General features: G+C 33.2%; 1 long non-coding RNA gene across 2 annotated transcripts in view; it reads left to right on the top strand.

The window, feature by feature from the left end:
• LOC144578972 (uncharacterized) overlaps positions 1-13,881 on the top strand; it is a 202,746-nt gene that overhangs the window by 149,812 nt on the left and 39,053 nt on the right. The gene's annotated exons all lie outside the window — the stretch shown is intronic.

The raw sequence follows: 13,881 nt of genomic DNA, 5'->3' as shown, positions 1-13,881 counted from the left end.
ACTGAGGATTTATCAGTGCAAAAACCGTCATGATTCTCAAATTTAATGAATTTAGAGTTTATTTTTATTCCATTACATTTTCTGTTTTCTAAAAATTGCATGTGTATTTCCATTTTTTAAACTTAGAAGTCAACAAGGGTCTATCCTAAAGGCATTTTGTAGATGTGATGAAAGTCCCCAATCAATTGACTTTTAAATCGGGAGACTGACTATACTATACCATGTGAGTATTCTTGCTTTAATCAATTAGAAGACCTTAAGAGCAGAGCTGAGGCTTCCTTTGATAAAAAGGAAATTCATTCTATGGACTATGAGCAGCAGCATTTTTAAAAACAAACCTTTGTGTGTGTAAGTTGTGTGTGTGTGTGTGTGTGTGTGTGTGTATGCATGCGCACAAGATACATACACACACACACACACACACACACACTGCTCATGATAATAAAATCTAAGGGTCAATGTCAGAGTCATATATATATGAAATATATATGTATGTCACACACATATATATGATATATGTGTTAGATGTGTCAGAATCATATATGTGTGTGTGTACACACATATGCATTCATTTTATACATACATACATATTCTAATTTCATTATTTCTAGATTCTCTATTTTTCTATTTGTTTGCTCACTAAAATTAATTTATAACCACAAAATTAATAATACTTATGGTGCTTTCATGGTTATGGGCATGTACAGTGCAATGAAAAAATCAAATCACCCTGTACATTCCCAGCTGAGGTTGAAAAACATGCCACTCTACCTTTTGGTGAGAACAGTAGAATTGCTTGAATGGTAGAAAGATGCAGTGAATTGGGTCAGATAATCACACTTTTTATGTCAACTCTATTCTGAATGGTTGTAAATTACCTGGGCTAATTGAGCTTCTGGCAATAACAGCATTTGTAACAGGCTTCTACGGCAAGATGGAATTAATTGCATTAGTTTTTAGGAAACCTGTTTATTCTTTGTAAATGACAAAAACAAAATTAAGTTATATGTACATTCCTTAGTTCCCAATAATGGGGACATTTACATTATATCTGTTCATATTCCATATTCCTATCATAATTATTTTTAATAGTGAACAGTACTCTTATTTTATAGTATAGAGATGAAGTGAAATAAGTAAGTGGAAAATAAAAGAAAGAGAAACAAACTCCTACATGGTATTATCCAATCGACCTAATCAACTTACTTTGTTGTCTAAGAAATCTACTTTTAAAAATAGAAGTCAATACTAAGATCTTCCAAAACCACACAAATGAAAAATAAACAATTTTCTTATGAACGACTTTTGAGTATACAATCAAATTAAGGCAGAAATCAAAAAGTCTTAGAAGTATTTGAAAGCAGTCACAACATACCAAACTCTCTAGGATACAACAAAATCAGGGTTAAAAGGAAAGGTTATAGCACTAAATGTCTACCACCAAATGTTAAAAAGAACTCAATTTAATGATTAACATTACACATAGAAAAACTAGAAAAATAAACCAACCCCAAAGCAAGCGAAGAAAGAAATAGGTAAAATCACAGTGGCATTGAATGAAATTGAGACCCAAAAATTTACACAAAGAACCAATGAAGCAGAAATCAATGAAATAGAAAGTTGGTTATTTGAAAAAATAAACAAGAACTATAGACTGCTAGTGAGATTGACAAAGTAAAAAAAAAAAGATCTAAATAAGCCCCATCAGAAATGCCAAAGGTGACATTAGAACCAATCCAACAGAAATAGAAAATGTTCTCAAGGACTACTATGAACATCTCTATGCACACAAACTAAACCTAAAGGAAACTGATAAATTCCTAGAAACACACAAAATTCCAAGATTGAATTAGGAATAAATTGAAACCCTTAACAGACCAATAGCAAGTTCAAATATTGAGTCAGTCATTAAGAACTTATCAACCAAAGTCCCACATCAAATGGACTTATAGCCTAATTCTACTACATGTGCAAAGAAGAGGTAGTACCAATTCTACTAAAACTATTCCAAAAAAAAAAAAAAATCAAGAAGAAGCTTCTGCCTAACTCATTCTATGAAGTCAACATAACCCTGATATTAAAAGCTGGTAAAGACACAACAAAAAGGAAAGCTACAGGCAAATATCCCTAATAAAAATAGACACAAAATCCCTCAACAAAACAGTAGCAGACCAAATCCAGTAGCTCCTCAATTCACCTACAATTACGTAGACCTGAGATACAATGCTGATTCGACATACGCAAATATATGCAATTAACTATAAAACAGAATTAAAAGCAAAAATTGTATGATCACCTCAAAAAAGATGAAAAGGTCTTTAATAATATCAAATATCTTCTTATGATAAGAACCATTAAAAAACTAGGCATCAAAGGAACATAATTCAAAATAGTAAGAGCCCTGTATGACAAATATACAGCCAGCATCATACTGAATGGGCAATAGCAGAAAGAATTTCTCTTGAGAACTGCAACAGGATGGCAATACCCACACTCATCACTCCTATTTAATACAGGACTGAAAGTCCTAACCAGAACCATCAGGCAAGAGAAAGAAATAAAAGATATTCAAACAGGAAAAAGAGAAATCAAACTATCTCTCTTCTCCAAAAATATGATTCTATAATTAGAAAACCCTAAAGACTTTTCTAAAAGATTCCTGGAATTGATAAATTACATCAGTAAAGTATCAGGACACACAATCAATGTACAGAAAGCAGAGGCATTTATATACAAGAACATTTAAACTGATATCCAAATCAAGAATGCAATCCCATTTACAGTAACTACAAAGAAATAGGAATACATCTGAACAAAATGGTGAAACCTTTCTACAAGGATAACTACGAAACTGCTGAAATAAATCATAGATGACACAAGCAAATGGAAAAAGATTCCATGCTCAAGGAACTGGAAGAATCAATACTGTTAAAAAAGATTCCATGCTCATGGATTGGAAGAATCAATACTGTTAAAATGTCCATACTGCAGAGATACACTTACTAAAACAGTATGGTCTGATACAAAGTCAGACACATAGACCAATGGAACAGAATAGAAAACCCCAAATGAAAGCCATATACCTACAGTTGTCTTATCTTTGACAAAGTTGGTAAAAAATAAACAACAGGGAGAGGAATCCCAGACAGCTGTGATAGCTGGCTAGGTATATACTGTTTTCAAACAGTATGGCAAAGCATGACCCAGTGTAATGGTGTTTCTTGAACTCTTTTCAGCTAAATGCCAAATTTTGAAGGATGTATAACAAGTATTTTGATTTTAAATGCTTTACATCTGTTTTTATGACCACATTAAATGAAATGGGACAACTACCTTTCACCATATACAAAAATTAACTCAAAATGGATTAAATATTTGACTGTTACACGTCCAATCATAAGAATCCTAGAAGAAAATGTAGAAAACACTATTACAAATGTCCATCTTGGCAATTTATGATTCAGTCCTCAAAAACAACAGCAACAAACCAAAAATTGACAAATGGAACCTAATTAAACTAAAGAATCTCTGCTCAGCAAAAGAAATCAGCAACAGAATAAACAGATAGGCTACAGAATAGAGGAAAATATTTGCAAACTATGTATCTGACAAAGGTCTAATATCAAGAATCTAAAAGAAACTTAAACAAATAAACACCAAAAAACAAATAGCCCCATTAAAAAGTGTGCAATAGACACACACAAACACTTCTCAGAAGAAAACATACAAACAGGAAAAAAATACAAAAAAAAAAGCTCATCATCACTAATCATCATAGAAAAGTAAATGAAAACCACAGTGAGATACTATCTCACACCAGTTAGAATGGCTACTATTAAAAAGCAAAAAATAACAGATGTTGATGAGGCTATGGAGAAAAGAGATCACTTAGTCATTGTTGGTTAGAAGGCAAAATAGTTCAGCCCTTGTGGAAAGCAGTATGGAGAGTTCTCAAATAAATAAAAACGAAATGACCATTTGACCCAGTAATCCCATTCCCATAGGAATATAAATTGTTCTATCAAAAAGACACATGCACTCACATGACCATTGTAGCATTGTACACATAGCAAAGACATGGAATCAACCTAGGTGCCTATTGGTGTTAGATTAGATAAAGAAAATATGGTTGTAATCCCAGCACTTTGGGAGGCCGAGGCGGGTGGATCACGAGGTCGGCAGATCAAGACCAACCTGGTCAACATGGTGAAACCCCGTCTCTACTTAAAATTACAAAAAATTAGCTGGGCACAGTGGTGTGTGCCTGTAATCCCAGCTACTCAGGAGGCTGAGGCAGGAGAATTGCCTGAACCCAAGGGGCGGAGGTTGCGGTGAGCCGAGATCGCGCCATTGCACTCCAGCCTGGGTAACAAGAGCGAAACTCCGTCTCAAAAAAAAAAAAAAAAGAAAAGAAAATATGGTACATATACCCGATGATATACTACACAGCCACAAAAATGAGTGAAATTATAATCCTTTGCATATACATGGATGCATCAGGGGGGCGTTTCTTTAAGGGAATTAACACAGTAACTGAAAACCAAAGTTTTCAGTTATACTGAGAGTTTTAATCTCTTTAAATGTAAGAGCTAAAAAGATGGGAAAAAAAAGACACCGGGGCTACTAGAGCAGGGAAGAAGGCAATGGGTATCATCTGTACTCCAAACCTCAGCATCACGTAATACAGCCATGTAACAAACCTGCATATGTACTCACTGAATGTGAAATAAAAGTTAAAATTATTTTAAAAAACAAAGATAAGTCTACATAATAGCATGTTAATATGCTCATTTTTATGTTTCTTTTAGACTTTAATAATTGAAATTTATGTAGATAACATTAAAAGTACTAAAAGTCATGATTACTTAATTTGATAGGATGAATTCAAATATAGATTATTATTGACTATGAATCATATCAATTCTGGAATGGAAGGAACACAGGTAAAAGGTATACAGAAGGTAGAATCATTTATCTAGATTTTCATTGTCTAATGTAGTCAAAAGTCTCATGAGACCATAAATTTAAGTTACTTAAAATTAAATAAACTTAAAAATTCAGTTCCTTACCTATACCAGCCACATTATTAATACAAAGATTAGCATATAGTAGACAGATAATATTGATTTGTTGTTGTGAAGTTGAATGATGAGGGAGAGAGCATATTCGAATTTCTGTAATTAGGCCTTAGTGTAAATGAATGAAATTATCCTAAACATCACTGAGTTTATACTGAGAGTTTTAATCTCTTTAAATGTAAGAGCTAATTTAGATCGTACCAAGACCTTCATATTTCTTACTCATTTGCTGAAAAAAATTAGTTGCATTTCCCTGTGCTTCTTTTTCTATGCCCTGTTGAATCTCAGTGAATTGAAACTGCTGATATACATCTGAAGTGTCCAAGGGAGTTCTTCAGAGGCACCTGTTTACCCATTGTAGCCAAATGTTCACAAGCTATGCATTCAAAAAACATCACTGTTGAGAATACAGCAATTTTATTTATGGCATATGAGGCTAGAAAAGGAGAGACAGGTGAGATGTATCGAATTTGATTCAATTAATTTTGTTGATATTCCAAAAACTGTACTAATCCTTAAGACTACAAAAACAAAAAATAATTTACCAACATTCAAGAAGTCCTCTGTCTTAAACAGTGGTTTTCAAACAGTATGGCAAAGCATGACCCAATATAATGGTATTTCTTGAACTCTTTTCAGCTAAGTGCCAATTTTTGAAAGACATATAACATGTATTTTGATTTTAAACTCTGTACCATTTCTTTATGACCACATCTGTCAGGCTGAATGCTACACTATTTGCTGAGCAAGGTACAACTTGCTTTGAGTCAGAGGTAGGAGACGAAGCATAAAATTAAATGAATGTCAAAGAAAGTGTTTTCTATGACATTGAAGAACTTGGCCCCATGAGAATATAAGAGAGGTTATTCCAGGAAGTAAACATCACTTTCTAAAAGAAACATCGTGTTCATGGCACATGTATACTTATGTAACAAACCTGCATTTTCTGCACATGGATCCCAGAACTTAAAGTATAATTAAAAAAAAGAAACATGATGTTGAATGACTAGCATTAAATAGTACAGTAACTCTGAATTATTTTATAGACACTCTGAAATGCTGCATTGTAGAGATGTTGTTATATTTTTACTTACTTGTGGGGAATATCTTGTTTAGTCTTAATTTTGCTAAGTGTGCTGCCAAATTTTTAGTAGAATATAAGTAGCCCATAAATATAAAAATCATAGGAAACACAGACATATGAATACAACCATAAAATCCACTTATATATATATATACATTTAATATATATGTTATACACATACATCTAATATATACTTATTATGATATACATTATAAACATATTACTATGTTTATGGGGCTCAGAGAGAGCACGATAAAGGCAGTAATAATGTTCTACATGAACAATATAAATTTCTATATATATAATCTATATATTCAATAAATTATTATAAACATATTATAAAAAATATTATAAACATATTCTGTGCAAGAGTAGGCTTAAATCAGCAAAAGAGGAAAGAAGATAGCTATAATATAATATTACAATAATTATGTTACATAATATTTATATTATAATTATATATTTATAGAAATACAATACTTAATATATTATACTATATTTTAATAATAATTATAATATGTTTATAATGTGTCTCAGAGAGAGAATAAAAGAAGTAATAATGTTCCACATGGATAATCTAGAAATTTTTAAAAAGAGATAGCATATGATTATAAATGAAATTGAAAGACTTTTGTATGAAAATAATTTATAATGTGAGTGTGCTAGGGACATGAGAAATGAGGCTGCAGAGATAAGCATGGAGCTGACCATAATACACCTTGAATACTGTGTCAAAGAACTCTATGTATCATAAGAGTCTAAGAATTCTATGTATCGTAAGAGCTGATGAAGAGGTTTTAATTGAAAAATGAATAGAAATTATGAAACAATAGTTGTTTAGGTTTGGTGGACCTAAAATGGTGAAGATTTTGAGGTGAGTCTTTTGAAACAGCTTATGGAATAAACAATTATTTGATACAATATATTGAAAGATGGAAGGTTTTTTGGGGGGTGGTTTTTTCATCCTCTATAATGGTCAAGTTTTTCTCTTTTTGTTTTATGATTATTCACTACAACATTTTATAGTATAAGAGCTACACAGCGGTATTTACAACAGTGGAAATCACACACCTAAATAGTGTAATTCATGGAAAATCAGAAAAATTATCTCAGTCTATAGTCTACTTCTACACAGATTCTATTCACAATCCAAAGTGACCTCAGAGTCAGATATAGTTACATTATTCAAAATAACATACCTAATTATTTTGTTTTTTTTTTCCCAGACCTTTTGTTTCTTTCACAGATATTTCATATTAAAGATCCTAGAAAGAGATGCATGGATATGGGCACAGAACTCTTTGCCTAAAACATGCTCTGTTCTTTTTGAGATGCCAATATGCTAGCTAAAAACGCTCTGTTCTAAATCATTGCCGATTCACTTTCATGTGCACGTGCATTATCTAGTACCCTTTTTCTTTTCTGATATATCATGTGCAATATCCCCATCCTCTGGGACTCCTTTAAAGCACAGAGTGATGAGGCTTGAGGAAAGAGGAAAATAGTCTAGAATTCCCTTTGAAGGGTTAGAGTTTCATTTCTGAATATGAAGCTGAGTGTTGTAATGGTGTGGCACTGCTCATCTGGAATGTTTTGATCATAGAAATCAAAAGTTTTAGAATAAAGATAAATAGATTTAAAGCAAAAGAGAAGTAGTGCTTCTTGTGCATAAAATCAGTAAAAGGGCGATAAGTCTCCAAATATATACCATCTGTTCTCTAATTCTCCTCCAAGTTTTATTTCTATGAAAGTTCATTTGCCAACAAGCTAAAAAACATCTAGCTCCTATGAAAGGTTCTAGAGTAGTATTTTGAAGGAGACAAGAGCCTCTTTTTCCAATTATGAAGCAATAGAGAATTTTAGATTTCTGGCTGTTTGACCTGTTGGGGGTGTATGCTATTTAAAAGTTCCCTAGTGTTTGAGTCAGTTACCCAGAAAACCAACTAATTTATCACAAGTAAATTATACCAAGGTCAGCTAGGTGGCTCCTGAAGGAAAACCAATCCACCAGTCCATTGTGTTGTATTCTTTAGCTAGTTCACAAATAAATGGTGTCCAAATACTGAATTCATAATAAAGAGTAACTAAAGATGCAAAATGAAATATTAAGAGTGGAGGCCTTTTTTATAGATAACCTACTTAAGAGTAAGGCTTGAACCAGCAAAAGAGGAAAGAAGATAGCTAGGAAAATAAAACAAAATGTCTGAGTGATGATAAACTGTCATCTTATTCATGTATCTTAACCAACCACTGTCTACATTTCAAAAAGCAAAGTAGTTAATTCAAAAGTCATGGGTGCAGCTGTCTTTTCATGGAAACTGATTTCAGAAGGATCCTGACTTCTCAGATTGAGGTCTCTGGTTGTGACCATCTTCCAGTGATTTGAGGATGGTTTTGTTGTTTTTGTTGATATATGAAATATAAATGTCAATTCTTTGGAGTTTCACTGCTCAGATAGCTAAGAGTACCTGAGAGAAGTCTTTCCATCAGTATTTAAGAAGTGTGATTTTCTACTGCCTTATCTAACAGACCAGATCTCCAGGGAATAAGTTTTGCAAAGATGATTTAGGAGGACATTGAGGAATGGGTGCCTATGCCTATTGATAAGAATGGATGCACTGCATTCGTCTTTTGAAGTACGTGGCCATGTCTGCTTGTATAAATATGGAGTTTAGAATAGATGACATTGCTGGGCACATGTTTATCAAATTATAAAAGGAAATTTGAAGCATTTTCTAAAATAATAATAAATACATATATTGGACTCTGCCCTGAGTTGTTGACAGAGTTCTTAAGACCTTCGCAATGTCCTGAGTAAAGGACCATCTGACACAAAGCTTCTAAATCTCTTAGAATTCCTGGGTAATAAGAGCATCTTGTCTTCTAATGAAGCCATACTTTGTGGGCTCTTGGATAGCTCAGGGTGGAGGCTGGCTGTCAGGGGATCCAACTATGTGATTAAAAGACTGGTACTTCCAGCCCCAACTATGACCTCTAGGGAGGGGAAAGGGGCTAAAAGCTGAGTTTATCACCTATAGCCAATGATTTAATTAATTGTTGTCTAGTTTTCTGTGAATCTTAAGTCTCTGCATTGTCCCCACCTACTACCTTCCCCAGATTTGTGGGAGTCTCTGTGACTGATAGTTGGATGAATGCTGGGGGCCAGCTCTTAGATAGGAATTCTACCTAATGGCAACATTGCTCATTACTGCCATCCCAGGAAAATCGTATAGCGATTCAATCCGTACTTATTGCAGTGTATCTCTTAGGAATTTTCCCATTGGCCTCTTTCCCTTCTTATCAGCATGTAGCTAGCAACATTCTGACAGTGTGACTGCAGAATAAGTGATTTTTGAGCATCTTACAAGGTGCTCTGGGGCATTCCTTTCTGCTTAAGTATTTTCCCTCCTCTCTGCTTATACCTGGCAGGCATATTTTAAGTGGTCCCTGGGGTGTGAGATTTTCCAGAGCTTTCTTTCTCTTGAGCTCCCCCTCCTGTTCATGTCTAGCTATCTGCCTACTCTAATAATAACTCATTTCAAGAGAAAAGTATAAAAAATCTATTTGGAGACATTTGAAATGGTTCTGAGGTTTAGGTTTCTGTGTGTCACCTTCATGATTTATCAGATTATCATGGTAACAGGTACACACACCAGAAACAAATTTAGAATTTTTAGCATAAATGTTTATCAAAAAAATTTGTTGAGTACAATGGCCAATTATTGCAGTGGTGGTAATTTTATATACATGTTTTCAAGGTTCCACCTGAGGTTCTCTAGTGCAACTTAGCAGCCAATTTAAGGGTGCCAAGGATTATTCACTTGCGTGATGTTGAAATTTCTCTTAGTATCTGTTTTCTAATAGGAGATAATTATGGGGATTTAAAATTTTCTCTGTAAACCTCTCCAAAAATTTGTCTTTTTGGTATATTATGAGTACTAAGATCTTATCTTAAGAATCTGTCTGTGGAAATAGTCATACAGGAAACTTCCTGTAGCTTCTCTACATCTATCCTTTTCTTCATGAGTTTCGACATTTATAATAGTCATCACCATAGACTGTATTAGAGAATGCAAGGTTTATATAATATGCTGATCACTCCTAACTGGGTCACTGCTGAGGGCAGGGAACTTTGTTGTTTCCAATAGTTTCCGAAATTATGGATGACTGCAAAAGAAGCTTCTGTTATCAGTGTATACACAGGACTTCTTTCCCAGCTAACCATCAAACTCTAGAGAGCTTGATTTAGTTCTGATATCTTGGCAGAATTTTCCTATGATGTTATTTTTCTATGTTACAGCTTTAATATTCTCCTTTTTCATTCTTAAGATATGACCCAGCCATAGAAAAAGAGTTTTGTTTTAATTTTCTAAAGGGATTTCTAATAAGTCTGAGTGGTGTTTTATGCTTTTGTTTTGGATTAATAAGATAGTATTAGGAAGATTGAGAAAAAAATACGAGTTCCTTTTCTACCAATCTTTGACTATTGATTTTAAATTCTCGTTTGAAAGGGTATAGTTGGTAGTTTTAAAAAGTATCACCTTTTTAAAAAAATTTTTTTTTTTTTTTTTTTTTGAGACGGAATTTTGCTGTTGTTACCCAGTCTGGAGTGCAATGGTGCGATCTCGGCTCACCGCAACCTCCGCCTCCTGGGTTCAAGCAATTCTCCTGTCTCAGGAGAATTTTTTTAATTATTTATTTATTTGCTTCTGGTTTTAAAGAGTATAATACAAGTTTCAGTAGAGGATTTGTTAGGTTGATCTGAACCTTCAGGGGTTCAGCCCAATAATTCTACCTGTGGTATGACATGTTTGCCTACACATTACTTAGCATATTCTTTAGAGCTTCAATTTGGGTTTAATTTAGACACATAGGTACCTCTCAGTAAACGTCCAAATTCGGTATGACCATTTATGAGTACAAGAATTCTCAAGGATGTCAAGAAAGGGCATTAAAAAAGGAAAATTGTATTTATACTGTAAGCTAATCCTTATTAAGTTAATGGTTGTGATGTAAGAGATGAAGAAAAAATACCCCCTGGTTCAGATGTGAGCATGAGAGACATGGGCAAGGATATAGGTAATGTCTGAGAATTCTTAGAGATTACTACTTCCTGAGTAGTTTGTTGACTCTGAGAAAAAGTTTGTGCAACAGTTGTAAGGTTAATGTCAGTATTGTAGCATCATATCAACTCTTTTTTTTTTTTTTTTTTTTTTTTTGCACACCTGATCTCTAGTATTTAAAGAAATCTGTGTATGGATATGAGTTTATGGGCAATGTGGGAAACTGAGTGCTTGATTTGTCCTTGGTAGCATCAGTGATTATTACACTTTTTTTTTCCAGTTTTCAGCTCACATAGACCTATTGGGTTCAAAATCCTTTCTCTTTAAAGTATTTAAAAGGATCTTTATCAAGATATTCCATCTTTTGACGCTTAATGCCTGGAGTAGAATTAGCTAATTGTTTTATTAGAAAAGCCAGCAATTTATGCTGAGTCTTAATCTGTTTTGGAAACAAAGCTTAGTTCAGTGAGAGAATGGAGGTCAGGCAATTAATAAGCTTTATTTACAATGACAACCTAAAAAATGTATTCCTACAATTGCATAAACAGAATTTTAGACAGTATTATAAACACTGATGCATTCATACAAGACTTTTTTCCCTAATATTTCTTATATTTAAGACTGTACTTCACAGGTTCATGTTTTTGTACCTTATCATATTGTGAATACATTAGTATCCATGATACATTGCAGTGTTTTTTAAACTGTGACTACACTTGTTTGTCATAAAAAAAACAAGATATTCATGCCCAACTGTAAACAACTAAACATAAAAAAGGAATATATTTAAAATTAAGCATGTTGCATATAGTAAATATATAGACATAAGTTATGTAAGATATTCTTGAGGAATGTCAAGAAAGTTGGAAAGCCAATTATCTACTAAATATTCACTTAATATGATGTTCTGTTAAATAATTTTTTTCTTTCTTTTTTCTCTTTTTTATTTTATTTTATTTTATTTTTTTGAGACAAAGTCTTGCTCTGCCACCCAGGTTGGAGTGCAGTGGGGTGATCCATCTCTGCTCACTGCCACCTCCACCTCCCAGTTCAAGCGATTCTCCTGCTGGGATTACATGCTCCCACCACAACACCTGGCTAGTTTTTATATTTCTTAGTAAAGATGAGGTTTCACCATGTTGGCCAGGCTGATCTCAAACTCCTGACCTCAAGTGATCAGCTCGCCTCGGCCTCCTAAAGTGCTGGGATTATAGGTGCGAGCCACTGTGCCTAGCTGATGTTTTTTTCTTTCAAATAAAAAGTTAATTCAATATAATTGTAGCTAAATTAATATAGACCCCATCAAACATATTACCTACACTTTGATCATTCCCTGATGAGTATTACCCAAAGTATCATATGTATAACTCAACCTATAAGATGTACTTGCTTTGGGTAAATATTTGGAAATCATATTCCCATTGGGTCAGTCAGTAAAATCAGGGAGAGTTTTTTACAGCAAATAGCCTAAGGATTTTGGCCTCATGTTGAAAATTCTTTATAAACCTTAGTCTGTCTAAAAAACTGACATTGTCGCTATTCCTATATCTAAGTAAAAGTATCCATAGCTTGGAGATAGGCATAAGAGATATGTGGGTGCTTTTCAGAGCAGTGCTAACCTTGCATCTTTGATGGACTTTTTTATTGACTAGGCTATTTCATAATTCTGTATGGATGGAGTTTAGTTTGTAGGTTTTTTGTTAGTAGAGAGTCACTTCTAAGTGGAAAACATAACCCAAAGTTTGTGATTTATTGCCATTTTGAACATTGGTCAGTTTGTTTCTATCTTAGAATTCTTATGTGATCATTCTTTTATCAAATTACCTATTAGATACATAGATTCTGAAATATTTGGACAGGCATTAACAATTTATTGGCTTTTTCTTTGATAAATAAAATGGCTTACATGTATTTATTTTATATATATGTAAACTATATATTTTATATACATTTTGGAAACTATAAAATATTATTCTAAGTCAGTGAATTTTCAGCCTTTATTTTGTCAAATACAAATTAGATTGTATATTCCTTAGTGATTTCTTCTTAGTTCTTGTAGGTATCAAACTTTTGTCTTCTTTGTTGATGATTCAGTTTCAATGGTCGCTACTACTCTAAATTCTATAGATGTGTTAAGAGTAAAGACGAATGGTATTGGTCAGGTCAACACTTTATGAGATCTACTTTGACATTTGCATTGTTAGTGTGTTCTCTTTCCATAAAAACCAATCTCGGTCAAAGACATTCTAAGAAAAAAGATCTCACTAAAAATAACTATATATCATATGATGATGTCCATACACATGGTGATAGCATGTTGCGTATGCTATCTAAATTTTTCCGAAATATTGGTCATGGTTTTCTTAAATTTCTAGTTCTCACCAAAAAAAGGATATGGTGTTGAAATTTAACAGGATATTAGTCTTAAAACAATCTCATTAACATAAATCATTTTGGAAGTGAATGATAAAAGCTTTTCCTAAACTTTTCAAATATAATGGATTATTGTAAAAGTCATATTGCATTAAAACAACTGATAAAAATAATCTGCTGAATTTGAAGCAACACCAAAGAGATAAATACATAGAGGCTTTTTTGGAGCATTGGCTTTTTTTCATGCTAAAATGGAAAAAGTATGAACTTTGAAAGCAAATGG

This window comes from Callithrix jacchus, chromosome 1 (assembly GCF_049354715.1).
Source record: "Callithrix jacchus isolate 240 chromosome 1, calJac240_pri, whole genome shotgun sequence".
NCBI lineage: Eukaryota > Metazoa > Chordata > Mammalia > Primates > Cebidae > Callithrix > Callithrix jacchus.
This window is presented reverse-complemented; position numbering and strand designations above follow the sequence as displayed.